The following is an 18,955-nucleotide window of genomic DNA, read 5'->3' on the forward strand; positions in this document are numbered from 1 at the left end:
CCTGGGCCCCTCAGAAATGCTCTTGGAGATGGATGGATTGGCGAGGAGAGTGGTTCAAATCCCAGCCGTTCTGCTGCTCTAGGGGCAGCCTCAGCTTCTTCCTCCATAAGATGAGATGGGCGGGGCAGCTAGGTGGCACAATGGATAAAGGACCAGCCCTGGATTCAGGAGGACCTGAGTTCAAATCCGGCCTCAGACCCTTGACACTAGCTGTGTGACCCTGGGCAAGTCACTTAACCCCAATTGCCTCATTAAAAAAAAAAAAAAAGATGAGATGGGCCCAGATGGTACCAGATGCAGCAGCTGTTCCCTGGGACACAGGGAGAGCATTAGAATGCTCCCTAGGGTCCTTGGGCCCAGGCCTAACAGAAGCGCACCCTGGCAAGGGCACCGACAGGAAGGGGAGAGATGCTCTTCTTCTGAGTCCCGCCATTCCGGTAGGACTGGTTGCAGATGGGGCTGGCCCTAAAGCAAAGCTGTCAATTGGGGGGCCCTGCCCACTTCCTTATCTACAGTTTAGACCTCCCTCCCCCTAATCCCCAGGTGCCTCTGCCCCACCCCCATCCCCACACCTGCCGGTTTAAGCTAAACCAGGTGCTGACTGATAACTGAAGCGGGTAGCTGATGGATCAGCTGGGGTCGGCTGAGCTGGGGTGGGGCGTAGGGAGGGCCCAGAGCTCCTTCGTGGGGCTGCCTCTTCTGATCACCCCATCTCTGGGGGAGTCCAGAGCTGCTTCACCAGCAAGCCTTCAGCCAGTGCGCCTTCCAGGATTGCAGAATGGGAGATGGGGAGGGATCTGGGACTGGGCAGGAGAACCGGAAGGGACCTCAGAACAAGAACGTCAGGCCTAGAAGAGACAGGAGCACTGAGGGTCAGGGCTGATGGAGACCTTAGATCTCAGAGGCTGTGAGTGCTGAGGGACCTAGAACATAGGACAAAGGATGGCAGAGTTGGGAGGGACCTAGAATATAGCACAAAGGATGGAAGAGTTGGGAGGGACCCAGAACATAGGACAAAGGATGGCAGAGTTGGGGGGGACCTTAGAATAGAGGACAAAGGATGGCAGGCCTGTGAGGAACCCTAGAACATAGGACAAAGGATGGCTGAGTTGGGAGGGACCCTAGAACACAGAATGATGCCAGACTAGGAAGGGTCCTGTAATGATTGGAATGACGCCACCTGCTGGAGACTTACTGTAGAAAAGCTCCACCACAAGATGAAGGTCCCTGAGGGCAGGACCATGCATCTTTTCTTTGGTGTCAGGAAGTGATGTTTGCTTGTGGGAGGAAGAAGGGGGAGGCTGGGGCTCTGACTCGCTCTCTTTCCTGAGGACTCTGGTGGAGAAGGGAGCTAGGAATGCTCTCTCCCTTTAATAGATAGAGGAATCAGGCCTTTCTCTCTTTACCAAATTCTTATTCTCCTTAATAAATGCTTAAAAGTCTAACTCTTGCTAAAGCTTATAATTTATTGGTGACCATTCATTAGTTATTTTAGACAGACTAGCTAGAATTTTAGCCTTTACAGTCCCCAAAAGAGAGAGGAGAGATTAATAAGGCAGAATTGGGTTGGAGGAAGTCCAACTGAGAAATAAAACTCAAATAGAGAGTTTCTTGCAGAAGGAGTTCAAGACAAGTCAAAACTTCAAAGCTTCTGGGAAAGAGCCAGGGTTTGGGGCCTTGCCACGACAGATTTTTGGATAGTTAAGGGAAATCAGAGACTTCCGAGACTTGCAAAAGAAAGGGGTCCTTTCCTCCTTCACAAGGGAACGGAGGCAACCTTAGAAAGACCTGTGTTTAAATTCTGCCTTAAACACTTACTAGCTATGTGGCTCTGGGAAAGTCACTGGATATCTGGCTCAGTTTCCTCCTTTGTAAAAAGGGTAGAATAATATCTCTTACCTTCTGGGGTTCTTGTAAGTGAGATGACATATGTAAAGTGCTTGAAGAGCTATATAAATGCTAGACAGTGTTGTTAATAATAATGTTGGGGCTAACGTGGCTAGAACATGGGAAGTCAGAGCTGAGAAAACCTTTGCCCATAGACTATGAGAACTGAGATGGACAGGACTTCAGAGCAGAGCCTCCTGTCTGGGAGGGCTTAGACATTGTACGCATTCTGAGGTTGTTTTTGGTATTTTGATATTGTTTTCTTTTTCTGGGAGACACTGAATGTCTCCCTCAGTACCTCCTTTCCCCCAGTTACACAATAATGACACAAGTCCTTATACACAAGGATGAGGAATGATTCTAGGAGTTTCAGTGGCGCCGTAGTGCACAGAGCACTGGGCCCAGAGTCAGGAAAGCTCATCTTCCCGAGTTCAATTCCAGCCTCAGACACTTCCTAGCTGTGTGACTCTGGGCGAGTCACTTCACCCTGCTTGCCTTTAGCATCTTTGCCGAGAAAACCCCAAATAGGCTCATGAAGACAGACACAACTGAACAACCACCGCAACAAAAAGGAGCTGATCCATTTGTCTTTATCCTTCTAATAAGGTTGCTTCCTGCGAGGCCAGTGAAATCAGAGTGAGGCTGGGTTATAGTCCAGTGGGGCTTAATGAATGTTAATTGGCTGAGTGAGTGAGAAGAAGATCCTGTTTCTCGATGAGCAGGAAGAGTTCAGAGAAACCTGGAGGGTCTTGCATGGGTTGATGATGAATGAGATGAACAGAACCAGAACATTGAACACAGTATCATCAAAATTGTGTGTTGATCTACTATGATGGACTAGATTCTTCTTACCAACGCAATGGTACAGAAGAGTTCCAGGCAACTCATGATAGAAGAAGATCGCCAAATCCAAGAAGAAAAAAAAAAGAACTGTGGAGTATGAATGCTGAATGAACCATACTATTTCTTTTGTTTTGGGTGCTGTCTAGGGGAGGGGGGAGGGAGGGAGGGAGGGAGAAAAATCTGAAATTGGAAAGCTTGTATAAACAAAAGATGAGAACTATCTTTACATGTAATGGAAAAAAAATAAAATACTTTTATCAGAAAAAAAAGAAGATCCTGTTTCTTTGCATTAAGATAAATAGCTATGCTAAAGGTCTTTAAGACCTCTTTTCTTTTGCTAAAAATGTCTCTGGTCCTATTATATAAATGGAATTGTGGGATTCACCGAGGTCCATCTCGCACTGATGGTGTGTGATCGACCCGTCACCTGCAGGTCACCTCTCTGGAACCCTTGCTGGCTTAGCTGGGCAGTGGCCATCATAATAATAGCACCTGCCTCCCAGGGTTGTTGAAAGCGTCAATTGTGGTAGCATGAGCCCTGTTGTTTTTAAATCTTATGTGCTATATAATAGCTTTCATAGAACAGAGACCTAGGAGCAGGTAGAGGCTGTAGACCATGGAGCATAGAATGGCAGAAAAGGTTAAATGACCCACCCAGGATCACCTAGTAGTAAGTGCCTGAGGCAGAATTCACACCCAAGCCTTCTTGACTAGGCCTGGGTGCACAGCCTCCAAGAATGTTGGAATAGATAAACTCTCTTACCCCAAGTTGGCCCCCAAACACAGTCTCTATTGACCTCCTTGGCTTTCCTCCTTACCCAGCTTCCAGAGTGGATTAATTCATTCCCCTTTGGAACTCATCCTGGCCTTAGCTGTCTTCACTGGTGAGTGAGTGAGCACACTGACCTCCCAACGGCTGCCTGCAGACCACACCCCCCATTCCTCTGACTTTGGGTCCCTGGACACCTGGCCTGCTTTCCCACCTCTTGCCCTGGAAGGATAATCAAACCAGCATCTCCATTGCTTCTGGAAAAGGCGGAGCCCACTTCCCTTCAGCTCCTCCACTCCCCATCTCCGTGACTCTCCAGATAGAAACCCCCTTCCCAGGGCACCAGCCCTCTACATATCAGATGAGGTAACCATGTCTGGCCCATAGCAGATGAATAAATGAGACAACATTTATTAGGCCTTTACTACTTGCTAGGCGCTGCACCAAACGTTGGCACTGCCAAGACAAAAGGTGCTGCCCTCAGGAAGCTTACAGTGTAGCAGAGGAAGACAGAGGAATGGGAAAGGGAAGAGAACAGAGTGAAGGAGCCACCATGAAATCAGAGGCCAGCCTTTCCCAAAACAAAGGGCAGGTCACCTCCTGCGAGGCCGGTGAAATCATGAGTGAGGCTGGGTTATAGCCCAGAGAACCTGACATCATCTAGAACGAATGATTGAGGATGCTAGGAACAGTGGGTTGGGCATCGAAGGGCCTGGGGGCCAAAGTCGCTAAGCTTCTCTGGGGTCCTCAGCTGAAAATCAAGACGTCAGACAAGCTGATTTCTGAGGGCCCTCAGAGCTTTAGATTGCAGATCTTAACGTAGCGGGGCTTCCCAGGGGAAGGAGGGCTGGAGGCATTGAACTAGCTCAGCAGAAGAGAGCCAACTGGTAAATATTCGGTGTGAACACCCATACCTAGGAAATATATGGATGCAAAAAAAAATCAGGGCTTGGTTTATGTATTGTGGATTATCTAGTCTTGAGAAAGTGATGGAGAAAAGGCTAAGAATACAGGTTACCCTTAAAAGTGTGATGGAGAGCTGGTTGGTAAACATTTACCAGCAACCCCATGCCGGGGGTGGTTTGTGGCTGACTTATAATAATAAGAGATTCATCATCATCATAATAATAATAATAATAATAATAGCGATTTATCAAGCTCTGGCTGTGCCAGACAAACCTCATTTCCTTTTTAGACAAGGACACAAGTTTGCCTCAGCAGAAAGCAGACAGGGGGTAGGTGTATCTCACCAAGCATTTGGTGATGTTGCTCATGCTGTCTACAGGGACATGGGGAGATGGGGGCACTGTGATGGTTGGGAGAGGCAGGGGAATTCAGACCTAGCTGGATGGCCAGGTCCAAAGAGCAGGATCAATGATGCCTCATAGGGAGCTCTCTAATGCAGACCCTCAGAGACCTATGCCTGGGCACTTGCTGTTTAGCCCTTTTCTGAAAAATTCCAATGAAAGCAGAAGAATGCTTGTCAGATGTCCTGGTGATTTAAGGTCTGGGAAGAGAGAGCAAGCTAACATGATTTTGGCAGTGAGCACCCACCCCAATTTCTCTCTACTGAAAAGCAATGGGGAAAGTGTATGGTTCTACCTTTGGGATGAAAAGATTGATTTCACAAGTGCAAGGTGGGGGAGATAGAACTAGAAATCGGTTCTTGTGAAAAAGGTCTGGGAGTCTGAGTGGACCCTGAGCTATATGAGGGTCTTCGTGATAATGAGTGCCATGAAAGCTCAATCCTCCTACACAGCATTAAGAGAGACTTGGTGGGGCAGCTAGGTGGTGCAGTGGATAAAGCACTAGCCTTGGATTCAGGAAGACCTGAGTTCAAATCTGACCTCAGATACTTAACACTTACTAGCTCTGTGACCCTGGGCAAGTCATTTAACCCCAATTGTCTCACCAGAGAGAGAGAGAGAGAGAGAGAGAGAGTGTTGGTGTCCACAATGGGGGAGGAGGTTGTCTGCTGTCATCTTCCTGAGTTCAAATCTGGCCTCAGATACTTCTAAGCTGTGTGACCCTGGGCAAGTCACTTCACCCTGTTTGATTCAGTTTCTCATCTGTCAAATGAGCTGGAGAAGGAAATGGTGAGCTGCTCCAATATCTCTGCCAAGAAACCCCCAAATGGGGCCATGCAGAGTCTACCACAAGCGAAATGAAACAACAAGAAGAGGGGGCAGCTAGAGGGTGGGGGTGCCACAGTACCTAGAGCTAGTCCTGGAATCAAATCACACCTCAGACACCCACTGGATATCTAACCCTTGGGCAAGCTGCTTCACCTGTTTTTCTTAGTTTCCTCAACTGTAAAATGGGGATAATCCCAGTGTCTCCCTCCCAGGTGGTTGTTGTAAGACTCAAAGGAGATAATATTGGTAAGAGTTTAGCCCAATGTGGGTTTAACAAATGCTTCTTCCTTGGCTCCTCGATGGGACCACCTCTGAAGGGAACATCATTATTTCAGAAAGGATGTTGTTCATCTAGAGAGGGACCAGAGGAAGGTGATGAGGATGGGAAGCAGGTCAGGACTTAGGGTAATTGGCTGGAAGAATTGAGGATTGGTAGCCTAGAGGAGGGATGATTCAGGGGTCACAGGATAACTGTCTTTGAGGAACAGAAGTCTAATGGAGAAGGGAGACCAGACTGGCTTTGCTTGGACCTTGAGGGCAGACCCAGGAGCCACGGGGGTGGTTACACTTGGAATGGGCTGCCTCCCCTTGTTGGAGCTCTTCAAGCAGAGACTGGTCACCCACTAACCAGAGATGCCAGAAGAGTTTCTTGGTCCTGACTGACCCCCAGGTCCTTCTAGCTCTAATATTCAAAGCTACTGTGTTCATGGGTCCTATTACCCCAAATCCCTGAAAGGCAGGTATTAAAGGGTTTTAAGGGGTATTAAAACAGCCCTCCATCCGCAGGGTCAAGGCTGGGCAGGATTTGATGCCTGCATTGATGACTTCTCCATCTGGGTTCTGTGATTGCCCCCACGTGACTCTCCTCTGCTCCAAGGGGCCAGTAGCTGCTGCTCCCTGTCAGCGCTCCCATTGGCCACCATCTTTCCTCCTCCACTCCCAGAAAGAGCTGTTCTTCTGCCCACCACATCACCCCTCAACAGCCCCCACCTGCATCCTAGCTCTGCTCTGCTCTGTGGTCCCCTTTCCAAGGGACCAGCTCACTAACCTGCCTTAGGGGTTGAGTGTCTGAGGGCTGGACCTTTTCTATGTAAATATTTTATTAGAAGCCTCATCAGTACAAACAACTAAACTTGCTTAGTAACCATTGACACTGGAATTGCTTAATGACAATGCACAATGTATACCGCAGTGGTCCCTCCTGAGGGATTCTTTGTCTTCTCATTCCTCATGTTTGCCGATTCAGTGTCTGCCTACTCTGCTTTTTACCTGCAGCCTCCTCCCATCACTCGCCTTTCTCACAGATGTTACCATGGAGACTGAGGATGTAACCATGGCAGCCAAACAGACATCTCTGCCCAGACTTCCTAATTGCTTGTGACATTGAGCCTGGCTTCAGAGGAAAACAGCAGAATTGGTAGACACTGGAAGAGAAAGAAGGTGGATTTTTTTTTCTTCCTTAAAGATATAGGAGATATTTTTCCCCTCAACGGAATCTAGGGTGAAGGGGAGACCCAGGAGAGAGAAAAATATGATTCCAGACTACCCTGGGGAGCAATTACCCTTTTTTGATCCCCTTGGGCAGTCTGAATAAGCCTGTGAACGCTTTCTCAGAATAATGATTTTAGATGTGTAAAATAAAACACAGGATGACAATGGAAATTAATTACACTGAAATAGACTTATCAAAAAAAAATTTTAAACCAACTTCACAGCCCCCAGGGTAAGAAAGGGATTTCACTGAATTATGCTTTGAAACCTCTCCTGCGGGGCAGCTAGGTGGCGCAGTGGATAAAGCACTGGCCCTGGATTCAGGAGGACCTGAGTTCAAATCTGGCCTCAGACACTTGACACTTACTAGCTGTGTGACCCTGGGCAAGTCACTTAGCCCTCGTTGCCCCACAAAAGGAAAGAAAGAAAGAAAGAAAGAAAGAAAGAGAGAGAGAGAGAGAGAGAGAGAGAGAGAGAGAGAGAGAGAGAGAGAAAGGAAAGAAAGAAAGAAAGAAAGAAAGAAAGAAAGAAAGAAAGAAAGAAAGAAAGAAAGAAAGAAAGAAAGAAAGAAAGAAAGAAAGAAAGAAAGAAAGAAAGAAAGAAAGAAAGCTCTCCTGAGCCATTTAAAGTAACCACCTTTCTGTTCCATCATTGTGGGCCAGAGTTTGGGGCTGAATGGTAAGGAGGAGACACATCAGGAAAGAAGGGGAGCTGACTCCTCACTGCTCTCCCCTGCCCCAGGGCTGGCCCAAAGAAGGCCTCTTGCTCTGGTGATGGCCTGCTGCAGACTGGACAGGGCTGGAGGGAATCGTCTCCAGCTCTGCCTTAGACTTGCACTGCCAGTGACCAGCCAGCCACTGCCCACTGTGACCAGAACCTTTCTGGGTCTGAGCAGAGTCTCCTGGTGTGTCATCTCTTCCTATGCCCCAAATTAGCTTGGCCAAGGCCTGGTCCCTCCAACCCAGTCCTTTCCCATGTGCTGGCTCCGTGTTTCTCTCTCCTCAGTCCCACCTGGTTTCATTCTCGGGTTGAGCTAGCCAACTCAACTCTACTCAGGGAGTGAGTAGCAGAGCCAAGCCTTGATCCTACTTCTTCCCTCCACAGCCCGTGCTATCTCTGAGACATGGCCTATCCTTAGCCCTCAGGGAAGGGAAAGGAAGGGAACAAGCATTTATATAGCTCCTACTATATGCCAGATATTAGCTTATGCTAAGCGCTTGACAAATATCATCCCGTTTGATCCCCACATGAAGTAAGTGCTGTTATATAATACTTAACATATTATTAGAATAAATCTATTTTGCAGTTGGGGAAACTGAGGCAGAAGTGACTTGTCCACAGTCAGCCAGCTAGTAAGCATTTGAGTCTGGATTTGAACTGAGCTCTTCCTGATACCAGGCCCAGAGCTCTTTGCACTGTGGCGCCCCCTAGCTGCCCCAGCTGGACAGAGCTTTCTACAGTCACTTCTCTCACTCAGCCGCAGACAACTTGGTTTCTGATTTCACTCAAAGGAAGCTGCTCTCTCTCCTTACCTGGGATCTCTTCATGACCAGATCTGCCGGGTCTTTTCTCTGCACTTATCCTCGTCCTCTCTGCTGCCTTTGACCCCTGCCCCCAGTATTTCCTCTTCTCTGTCCTCTTGTGACCCTGTTCTCTCCTGGTCTGGGTCTGCTCCTACCTGTCTGACCGTGCTTCACACTCCTCTGCTAGATTGGCACCTAAACGATGGCCCCAACGGCGCGTGCCCCAAGGCTCTCTCCTGGGCCCTCTTGTCTCTCACCCATTGTCTGTCTGTCAGTCTGTCTGCTTCTTTCTCCTCTTTCTCTTTCTCAATCTCTCTTTATATCTCTGTCTGTCTCTCCCTCCTTCCCCCCTTCCTTTCCTCCTGCTCCTTTCTCTCTCTCTCTCTCTCTCTCTCTCTCTCTCTCTCTCTCTCTCTCTCTCTCTCTCTCTCCTTCCTTCATTTTCTCCCTCTTCTCTCCCTTCCCCTCCCCTCCACAGCTCCCATGGGCTTTTTTGTTTGTTTTCTGCTGGTGTATCATTTTAATCTTGTTTGAGTTTTTGTTTTTATTTTTTTTACCATAAAAGTATTTTATTATTTTCTATTTACATGTAGAGATAGTTTTCAACATTTGTTTTTATATTTTTATTTATTTCAAATTTTATTTTCCCAAATTACATGTAAAATACAAATTTTGACATCAATTTTTAAAAAACTTTGTGTTCCAAATTCTCTTCCTCTCTCCCTCCCACCAAGAACTCAAGCAATTCAATATAAGCTATACATGAACAGTCATACAAAACATTTCCGCATTTTTTATATTTTTATTTATTTAGAATTTTATTTTCCCAAATAACATGTAAAATACAAATTTTGACATCAATTAAAAAAAACTTTGTCAACATTTGTGGGGGGGGGTTTGTTTTGTTTTTTGTTGTTTTGTTTTTTTGGTGAGGCAATTGGGGTTAAGTGACTTGCCCAGGGTCACAGAGCTAGTAAGTGTTAAGTGTCTAAGGTCAGATTTGAACTCAGGTCCTCCTGACTCCAGGGCTGGTGCCCTATCCACTTCACCACCTAGCTGCCCCCAACATTTTTTTTTTAATAATTAACAAAGCAGGGTTTATTTAGTCATAGAAAAGAAATGTCACTTGACAAGATATGGGAGTGAGGACACCACATTGATTTATCTAAACATAGTTTCCCAGGGCTAGTCAGTAGCCTTTTTTTTTAGGGTTTTTATTTCCCCATATAAATATTTTATTATTTTCTAGTTACATTTAGAGATAGTTTTCAACATTTGTTTGTTGGTTTTTTTCTGTGAGGCAATTGGGGTTAAGTGACTTGCCCAGGGTCACACAGCTAGTAAGTGTCAAGTGTCTGAGGCCAGATTTGAACTCAGGTCCTCCTGAATCCAGGGCCGGTACTCTATCCACTATACCACCTAGCTGCCCCTCAACATTTGTTTTTATAAAATTTCTAATTCCAAATTTCTCCCTCCTTTCCATCCCCTCTCCCCAAGACAGCAAGAAATCTGGTACAGGTTATATATGTACAATCACATTAAACATATTTCTGCATTAGTGGTGTTGTAAAAGAAGAATCAGAACAAATGGGGAAAACCTCAAAAAACCAAAACAAAAAAAGTAGAAACAGTATGGTTCCATCTGCATCGAGATTCCACAGTTCTTTTTTCTGGATGTGGAGAGCATTTTCCATCATGAGTCCTTTGGAGTTATCTTGGACCATTGTATTGCTGAGAAGAGTTAAGTACATCACAGTTGATGATCACACAATATTGTTGATACTGTGTACACTGTTCTGGTTCTGCTCTTCTCAGTCACCATCAGTTCATGTAAGTCCTTCCACGTTTCTCTGAAATCTGCCTTCTCATCATATCTTACAGCACAATAGTATTTCATTACATTCATATAGCACAACTTATTTAGCCATTCCCTAATTGATGGGCATCCATGTTGAGGACACAAGCCAGAAGCATTCCACTGAGAACCACAGTACACATTCCTATAACGCTTGGCTCCCGTCAGCCCTGAGAGTTAGGTGGTGGGACAGTTATTATTCCCCCTTTACAGATAAGGAAACTGAGGCTCAGATGTGGGAGTCTGTGGGGTGCCACTGCGGAGGAAGCTATGAATGGCCCTCTAGAGATTATGCCCTGGGGGAGCTAGGCCCCTCAGTTTTGACCCTCCTGCCTTGATTGGTAAGAGGCCTCCATCACTAGTCAGTCCCAGATCCCCTTCTGGGCTCTATTCCCACTCTCCCTCATCCCCCAGCTGTGGTCCCCACTCCTTTCCACTTCTTACTCTGGCAACAGTAATCAACAGTGTTATTGCTTTTAGAAAGGATGGATCCATGAGCTGCCCAGTGATTCCACAGATGACCCCCCCCCCAGTCCCCGCCATCATTCCCCTATTTCTATTGTCTCTTCCTATTATACCATAAGCTTCTTGGGAGCGGGGATTGCCTCTTGGCTGTGTGTCCTCATCATTCAGCACAAGGCCTGGCATTAAGTCCTACAGTCCAGGCTTAATCCATCCTTTTCATTCATTTATTCAACCAGCATAATGCACGAAGGCTTTGCTCAAAAATAAATCCAAGGCATTTCAAACGCTCAAATATCCTATTACACTCACCATGCTTCTCGCAAGGGCAAAGCCCCTCTGGGGTTCTGCTAAGCAAACAGGCCAGCTCCCTGCACGTGCCTGGAATGATCCCCTGCTCTGCATCTCTGGCTGCCGACCACCCCCGCCCATTCCGATCTGTTCCTCCAGGTCTTGCCCAAGCCTTCTTAATCCCTGTCCTTCCCTCCCTGGATGATTTCCTATTTATCCTGCATATACCTTGCTTCTGCTGCATGCCATCTCCCTGCTGGGCTATTCCACGAACAAGACGCACCCTCTCCTGACTCCTGGCATTGTCTCAGACTGCTGCACACCTGGAGGCTCTCCCTCCTGACCTCCCTGGCTCCCCACCTATCCTTCCAGCCTTTAGTTACAGACCCATGATCTGGCTCTGGGATGGCCTTGTAACCTGCCCTGTCATCGCACCTCAGGCATGCTAGGTCTTTCTTTCTGCCCTTCAACTACATGCCAGTTAGACTATAAACCCCATAAGAGCAGGGACTGTCTTACTCTTTTTTCTGTCCGTATCCTAGCACCTAGCACAATGCTTGGCATTCAGTAGGCCCTTAATAAGTGCTTTTTTCATTCATTCATTCATTCATTCATTCGTGGTGTCTCTGGCACAGAGTAGGATTCATCATAAGGACTGAATAGCCAAGGCTTGCCTGCTGATGAGATGCGGGGTATAGTGAGAGAAAGGAGAGTCAGGGATGCCTCTGGGGTTGTGGACCTTGGGGAATGCAAGGCTGTGCAGAGCCAGCAGGGTTGAGAAGAAAGAGGCCAACTTTGGAGTCAGGAACTGTATTCGGGGCTTTGGCCCCGAGCCTAGCTATCAAAGGCCATTCGGAGCCCCCTGACCTGGGGACTTTCAGATCAGTCACTTCCGCCCTCTGGGTCTCAGCTTCCTCTCTTATAAAATCAAGCTGCTGGCCTCTAAGGTCCCTTCAGGACCTGTGTCTTGCAATATTTTCAGTGTTTCTATCTTTTGCCTTTCATTCGCTTTGGTAGCCCTGGCCCCCAGCTCAGGGCTTTGAACATCACCCCTACAGAGACCTAGTAAAGTTTGATGAATAACTGAATGAGAGAGGGGAGTAGGAGGTCAGTCTTCTCAAGGGTCTTGTAGTGAGAATCATTGGAACCCCGGCCTTCCCTCCCTCTCGACTCGTGGAGGCCAGGGACCTTTTGTCTTTTTAGCCAAAGTCCAGGTTGGTATCTCCCCTTGCCCCTCCAATGTGATCTGATTAGATGACATGAGGGGGAGACTTTGGCCCAAATAACAACCACCGTGGCATCCTTATCTAAAATCAAGTTCATAGAACCGTATCAATTATTTTTAAACTTCTGGGATATAGTAGTGACCATTGGCCGACTGGGCCCTTTCCCCTATTGGCTGACCTTGGCACAGACCCATGCCCTGATGCCTGATGGACAGGGTGCCCACACTCACCTGGCCCTAAGGGAGCCCCATTTAGCTGCATTTCTTTTATTTTTCTTTTAAAAATATATCTATTGATGCCACCTGTTTTCATGTACCATTTCTGAGTGTGTTCCTTTTCCTCTTCCCCTATTCGGGGAGACACCTGTGGTGACAAAGATCCAAGAAGAAAGAGAAAGAACACAATAATTTCAGCAAAACTCTCCCCGTCGTCCATCACCCCTATAGCCATCTCCCTCTAGACAAAAGGAAGGAAGGTACATCTTCTCATCTCTTCCAGGCTGGGTTTGGCCATTCCAATCACACAATGTTGCCCTTCTTTTTTTCCCATTCTTTGCACTTACATTGTTGTAGGCATTGGAGAGATGGTTTTCCTGGATCTACTCTCTTCCTTTGGTGTCCTCATGCTAACACTCATTTAACCCTTCCCTGCCACTGCCTGTTGTCAAGACTCCCCCTTCCTTATGCCCAGTGACATTCCTTTGTGTCTGTTTAGCTGTGATCCTCCTTGGTGTTGAAGAATCCACCTGGAGCACTTTAGGGGAGGCCCCAGACTTGTACCCTACCTCCATACATTTCCCCAGTTACTCCTGGATGGCAGTGTAAGAGGAGGGAAGTGGACATATGCAAGCAATATTATGAAATGATGGCACTTGACTTCTGACTGGATATGGGGAGTGAGAGAGTGAGGAGTCAAGGATGACATCCAGATTGAAAGATTGGGTGAAAAAAAAGAAAAAGAAAGAAAAAAGAAAGATTGGGTGATTGGAAGGATGATAGCCCCCTCCAAAGGAATAGGGAAGTTGGGAAGAGAAGAAGGTTTAGGGGGAAGAAGGATGAGCTCAGTTTTGGACATGTTGAGTTTAAAATGTCTATAGGACATCCAGTTGGAGGCGTTCAGTGGGCATTTGGAGATGAAAGCTTGGAAAGAGGTTAGGGCTGGAGAGAGGTCAGCTCAGACAATCATCTGTATGGCGAGGATAATTGCTAATAAGAACAGAAGAGTGGATGAGATCACCAAGTGGAATAGTATAGAGAGAGGAGGAGAGGGCATAGGACAGAACCCTGGTGGCTGCCTATGGCCAGAGATGATGATCTAGGTGGAGATCCAGCAAAGGAGACTGAGACACCCCTTGAGAGAGGGATGTCCCAAGAGTATCAAGGAAGAGAGAGTGATGGACAATGTCAAAGGCTGCTGGGGAGGATTAGGAAGAAGCCATTGATTTGTCAGGAGATCATTTGGCAAGTTTGGAGAGAGCACTTTGGGTGGAATAATAAAGTCAGGAGTCAGGCTGGAGAATTAAGAAGAGAGTGAGGGGAGAAGAAGTGGAGGCACCTATTGGAGATGCCTTCTCAAGGAGTTTAGCCCTGAAAAGGAAGAAAGATATATGGCAGTAGCTGGTGGGGATGGGAAGGATTGAGTGAGGGTTTTTAAAGATGGGGGAGACATGAGCATGTCAGTAGGCAGCATGAAAGGAGCCAGTGGAGAGAGAGAGAGAGCCTGAAGATTAGTGAGAGAATGGGGATGATAAAGGGGGCAGTCTGCAGGAAGGAATGGAACGAGATCATTTCTGCATAGAGAGAGATTTGCTTTGGCAAAGAGAAGGGTCACCTCTTCATGTGAGACAGCAGTGAAGGAGGAGATAGCAGCAAAAGAAATCTAGGTGGTGTGAGATGAAGAGGAGGGGAGAAGAGGAAGCTCTTGACCTGAAACATGAGACAAAATATTCAGATGGGAATGTGAGGGGAGGGGAGTTTGTGGAAGGTTTGAGGAGGGAGGAAGAGGTGTGGGGAAACCTCTGTGAGTGGGAGAATGAAGTGGTTAGGGAGGCATAAGAGGATTGCCCGTTTGAGGTGATATAACATAAATTTGTGGAAGACCCAGTAAGCATGGTTTCCTGACTTAGTCTAGCTTCATTCAAGTGTTTGAGTGTAGGAGAGAAAGGTGGGAGTGATGCAAGGTTGAAGCTTGGCAGGGCAAGATCTTCCATCTTCTGTAAGGGACAAGGGATTGGAGAAAAGAGGACAGTATAGGGCCAAACTAGTGACTTGAGGAGTCAAGATGGGGATGCGGCAATGGTCTGGGAAATAACTGAGGAGCAGAGGGATTGGAGGTTGAGTGGAGGAAAAGGAATGGGCTTGGGGTTGCATGGCAGAGGGAGAGGCTCAATCACAATAGATTGTGGTCAGATAAGGAAATGTCAGAGCTCATGGCCATAGAGGTGGCCCATTAATGGGTGATGGCAAGATTAAGGGTATGGAAAATCTGAACTCTGATGGAGGTCATGGGAAATGGGTAAGTTGAGAAACTGGGAGGTTAAGGTGTTTGAGAGAGCATCACCATGTATAGTTTTTAAACAGTATTTGATTTGATTTTTCCAAGTACATGTCAAGACAGTTCTCAACATTCATTTTTGTAATGTTTTGAGCTTCAAATTTTTCTCCCTTCCCTCCCCTCTCCTGAAGCCAGCAAGCAATCTGGTATAGGTTATACATTACAGTCGTGTTAAACATATTTCCACATTAGTTGTGTTGTGAGAGAAGAATCGGAGCAATAGGAAAAAACACAAGAAAAATGAAACTAACAAAAAAAATTGAAAATAGCATGCTTCAATCTGCATTCAGACTCCATAGTTGTTTTTCTGGATGTGGAGAGCATTTTACACTATGAGTCTTTTGGACTTGTCTTGGATCATTGTATTGCTGAGAAGAGCTAAGTCTATCACAGTTGATCATCATTACAATGTTGCCGTTACTGTGCACAATGTTCTCCTGGTTCTACTCACTTCACTCAGCATCAATTCATGTAAGTCTTTCCATATTTTTCTGAAAGTATTTTATTATTTTCCAGTTACATGTAAAGATAATTTTCAACATTTGTTTTCATAAGATTTTTAGTTCCAAATTTTTCTCCCTCCCTCCTTTTTCTCTCCCTTCCCCAAGACAGCAAGCAATCTGATATAGGTTATATATGTACAATCCCATTAAACATATTTCTGCATTAGTCATGTTGTGAAAGAAGAATCAGAACAAAAGGAGAAAACCTCAAAAAAGGAAAAACAAAAGCACAAACAGTATGGTTCAATCTGCATTCAGAATCCACAGTTCTTTTTTTCTGGATGTGGAGAACATTTTCCATCATGAGTTCTTTGGAATTGTCTTGGATCACTGTATAGCTGAGAAGAGCTTAAGTCTATCACAGTCAATCATCACACAATGTCGTTGATACCGCGTACAATGTTCTGGTTCTACTCACTTCACTCAGTATCAGTCCACTTAAGTCTTTCCAGGTTTTTCTGAGAGCATTCTGCTCATCATTTCTTACAGCACAATAGTATTCCATTACATTCATATACCACAACTTGTTCAGCCATTCCCTAATTGATGGGAATTCCTTCAGTTTCCAATGCTTTGCCACCACAAAAAGAGCAGCTATAAATATTTTTGTACATGTGAGTCCTTTTCCCTCTTATATGATTTCTTTGGGATAAAGACCTAATAGTGGTATTGCTCCGTCAATGCCCTTTGGGCATAGTTCCAAACTGCTCTCCGGAATGGTTGGATCAGTTCACAACTCCACCAACAATGCATCAGTGTTCCCATTTTTCCAGAGCTTCACCAACCAACACTTATCATTCTCCTTTTTTGTCATATTGGCCAATCTGACGGGCATTACCATGCATGTTGAAGTGCCCTATTATGGAGGCAAGACTGATAGTCCTGACAAATGGATGCCCTGAACTCATCGGTGAGCCCTGGGTCCATCTGGATGTGTTTCCCATCCTGTTACCAAGACATGGGAGGCAGCTGGTGAGCTGAGAAGAGCCTCGAGAGGCCTCAGGGTAGAGGAGCTGGTCCAAGTCCTCCTTCCTAACTGTGTGACCCTGGTTCCCAGCCTCTCTGAACCTCAGTCTTCTCCTTGGAATCGGAGCAGAACAGGAGGTGGGTGATTTCCAGGGTCCTTCCAGTCCTTCCGGGGCTGCCCTCTGCTACAGTCTCCCTTTATTCCGTCTCTTGGCTTCCTGTTGAGTGATTGCCAGGCTGAGATGGACTCACCAAATAAAAAACCCCTGGAAATCAGCAGAGTCCAATCAATCTTTAATGAAAAACCAACAAACATCCCAAGTCTTGGCCAGGGGGCAGAGGTTGAAGGCAAGGGCAGTCCAGTGGCTTGCCCAGTCTCCTTGATGGCTGCCAAGCCACAGAGGATTGGCTCCTACTCCACCCCAAGCCCACTGGATGAGTTTTCTTTCTGTCTCTCTCTCTGTCTTTCTCTCTCTGTCTCTCTCTCTATCTCTCTCTCCCTCTCTCTCTCTCTCTCTGTCTCTCCCTTTCCCTCTCCTCCTCTCTGTCACTGGGGCACCAGCACCTACAGCTAAGGGAAGAGTTTCCTGCAGACATTGCTATTCAACAGGCCACCATCCAGGTGTTCAGTCCTCCACTCCCAAGAACTGTGACCTGCCATCTTTAAATGGATTCATGAGTAGTGATGAAATAGGTAAATAGTGACTGTACTTTTTCTCACATGGAGCACATCCAACTCCTTCTCGACTGGTATGGTGAAGGGCCAGAGAAGGCAGAGCTAGGAATCTATTGCTTGAAACCCAGCAAGACACTCGGGACAAAAATCTCGGACCCTAGAGGGGAAACGGAGGCAGTCTAGACAGCAAATGACTAATTCCCATGTTGTTTCAGACCATCTGACTTTAGGCTGATACAGGAGACAGAGGCCTGGGCCTGGAACACTCTTCCTCCCCATTTCTACGTCATGGATCCCTTCAAATATCAGCTCAAACCCAGCCTTCTGCAGGAGGTCATTCTTTGTCCTCCCCCCCCCTCCCCCCGCCCCCACCACAACTACCTATGCCTTCCCTCTGACTCCTAATTACCCTGCACAGATCTCGGATATCTGTAGCCAGTTACTCCTGGAGGACAAGGGTTGGTTTTGCCTTTCTTATCCCCAGCTCAGTAACTGACACACAGGAAATGCTGAATCCGTGTGGTTGACTGACTGTTTGACCAGAGCACTGTGCTGCCCAGTCTTCGCCTTGTCCTGCTCTCTTCCCTCTGCATCGGTCACACGTGTCTTCCCATGCCTCTCTGAGTGCTTCATATTTGCCATTTTCTGTACAGCTGAAGAAGACAAGTTAGGCCTGAGAGCTTTCCTAACAAGGTATTTTATGCTTCTCTTGGTCTGGGGGAGGGCAGGGAAGTCGGGGAGGGGAGAGAGTCCTGGCTCGGGGCATGAAATCTGACTTCCTGGTAAGGCCTAAGAGTGGAACAGCCCTTAGTGAGACATGCACAGACTGGAGCAGCTGAAAGCTGGCCCACCATGGTGGGCGGTGAGTGCCAGGAGGGAATGTCTGAGGGAGGGTGCTTTGCTCCCTTGGGTGAGTCATGATTACCTCAGGACTTGTTCTCCTTCAATCACCTCCATTGTTCAGAGCCTGGCCTTCCTTCTTGAAGACAGGCAACTTCCCTCTTGGCTAATCCTAAACCTCCCACCAAATGGGCTGTGTGATGCTAGGCAAAGCCCTTCTTCTGTCTGGGCTGCCTCAGTTTCCTCGTCTGTAAAATGGGGCAAGATGGGGGAGGGAGGAGTGGAACCAACGACCTCCAAGAGCCCGGCCAGCTCTGAATCCAGGATCCTCTGGTAATGGGGGTTCAGGTTCCTTCAAATAGGCCTCAGCTAGGGCGCAGTTGGGGGCGGGTGGTTCTGCTCTCCAGTGGTGTCCATCAGCTCTGCTAGAAACTCCCCAAACATCCCGCCTGGGATTCAGCTTCGGAGCAATGTCTCTGACGGCTGTTGGTGACTTGTATTTCTTCTTTCACAGACTGCCCGTTCATCTCCTTTGACCATTTATCAATGGAGAGAAAAATAGATTTGTTCGTTTAAAAAAATGCAATTAAATGTAGAAAGAATCGCCAGCCTGAGCCCTTTCTGGGAGCAGGACACTCTCTTGGGCAAATTGGGGGGACAGTCTCTGGTAAAGGAAGATGGTGGCAGGGAGAGGCAGGGGGGAGGCAGGTAGGAATCAACGCAGGGACAAAAGAGATGTTTCAACTGATGCTCTGCTTAGACTGAAGAAGGCAGCATGGTGTGTGGGGGGTGGGGTGGGGATGGCAGCTCTCAGGTCAGACAGTGAGCTCCAATCTAGCCTTGCCCTTACCTCCTCTGACTTTAAAATCCCCTCCGGCCTCAAGTAGAGCCGTGTATCTAGGGACTGGGAAGACGTTATGTAAAAACCTTTAGGT

The sequence above is a fragment of the Dromiciops gliroides genome, chromosome 6 (genome assembly GCF_019393635.1).
Source record: "Dromiciops gliroides isolate mDroGli1 chromosome 6, mDroGli1.pri, whole genome shotgun sequence".
NCBI classification, from domain to species: domain Eukaryota; kingdom Metazoa; phylum Chordata; class Mammalia; order Microbiotheria; family Microbiotheriidae; genus Dromiciops; species Dromiciops gliroides.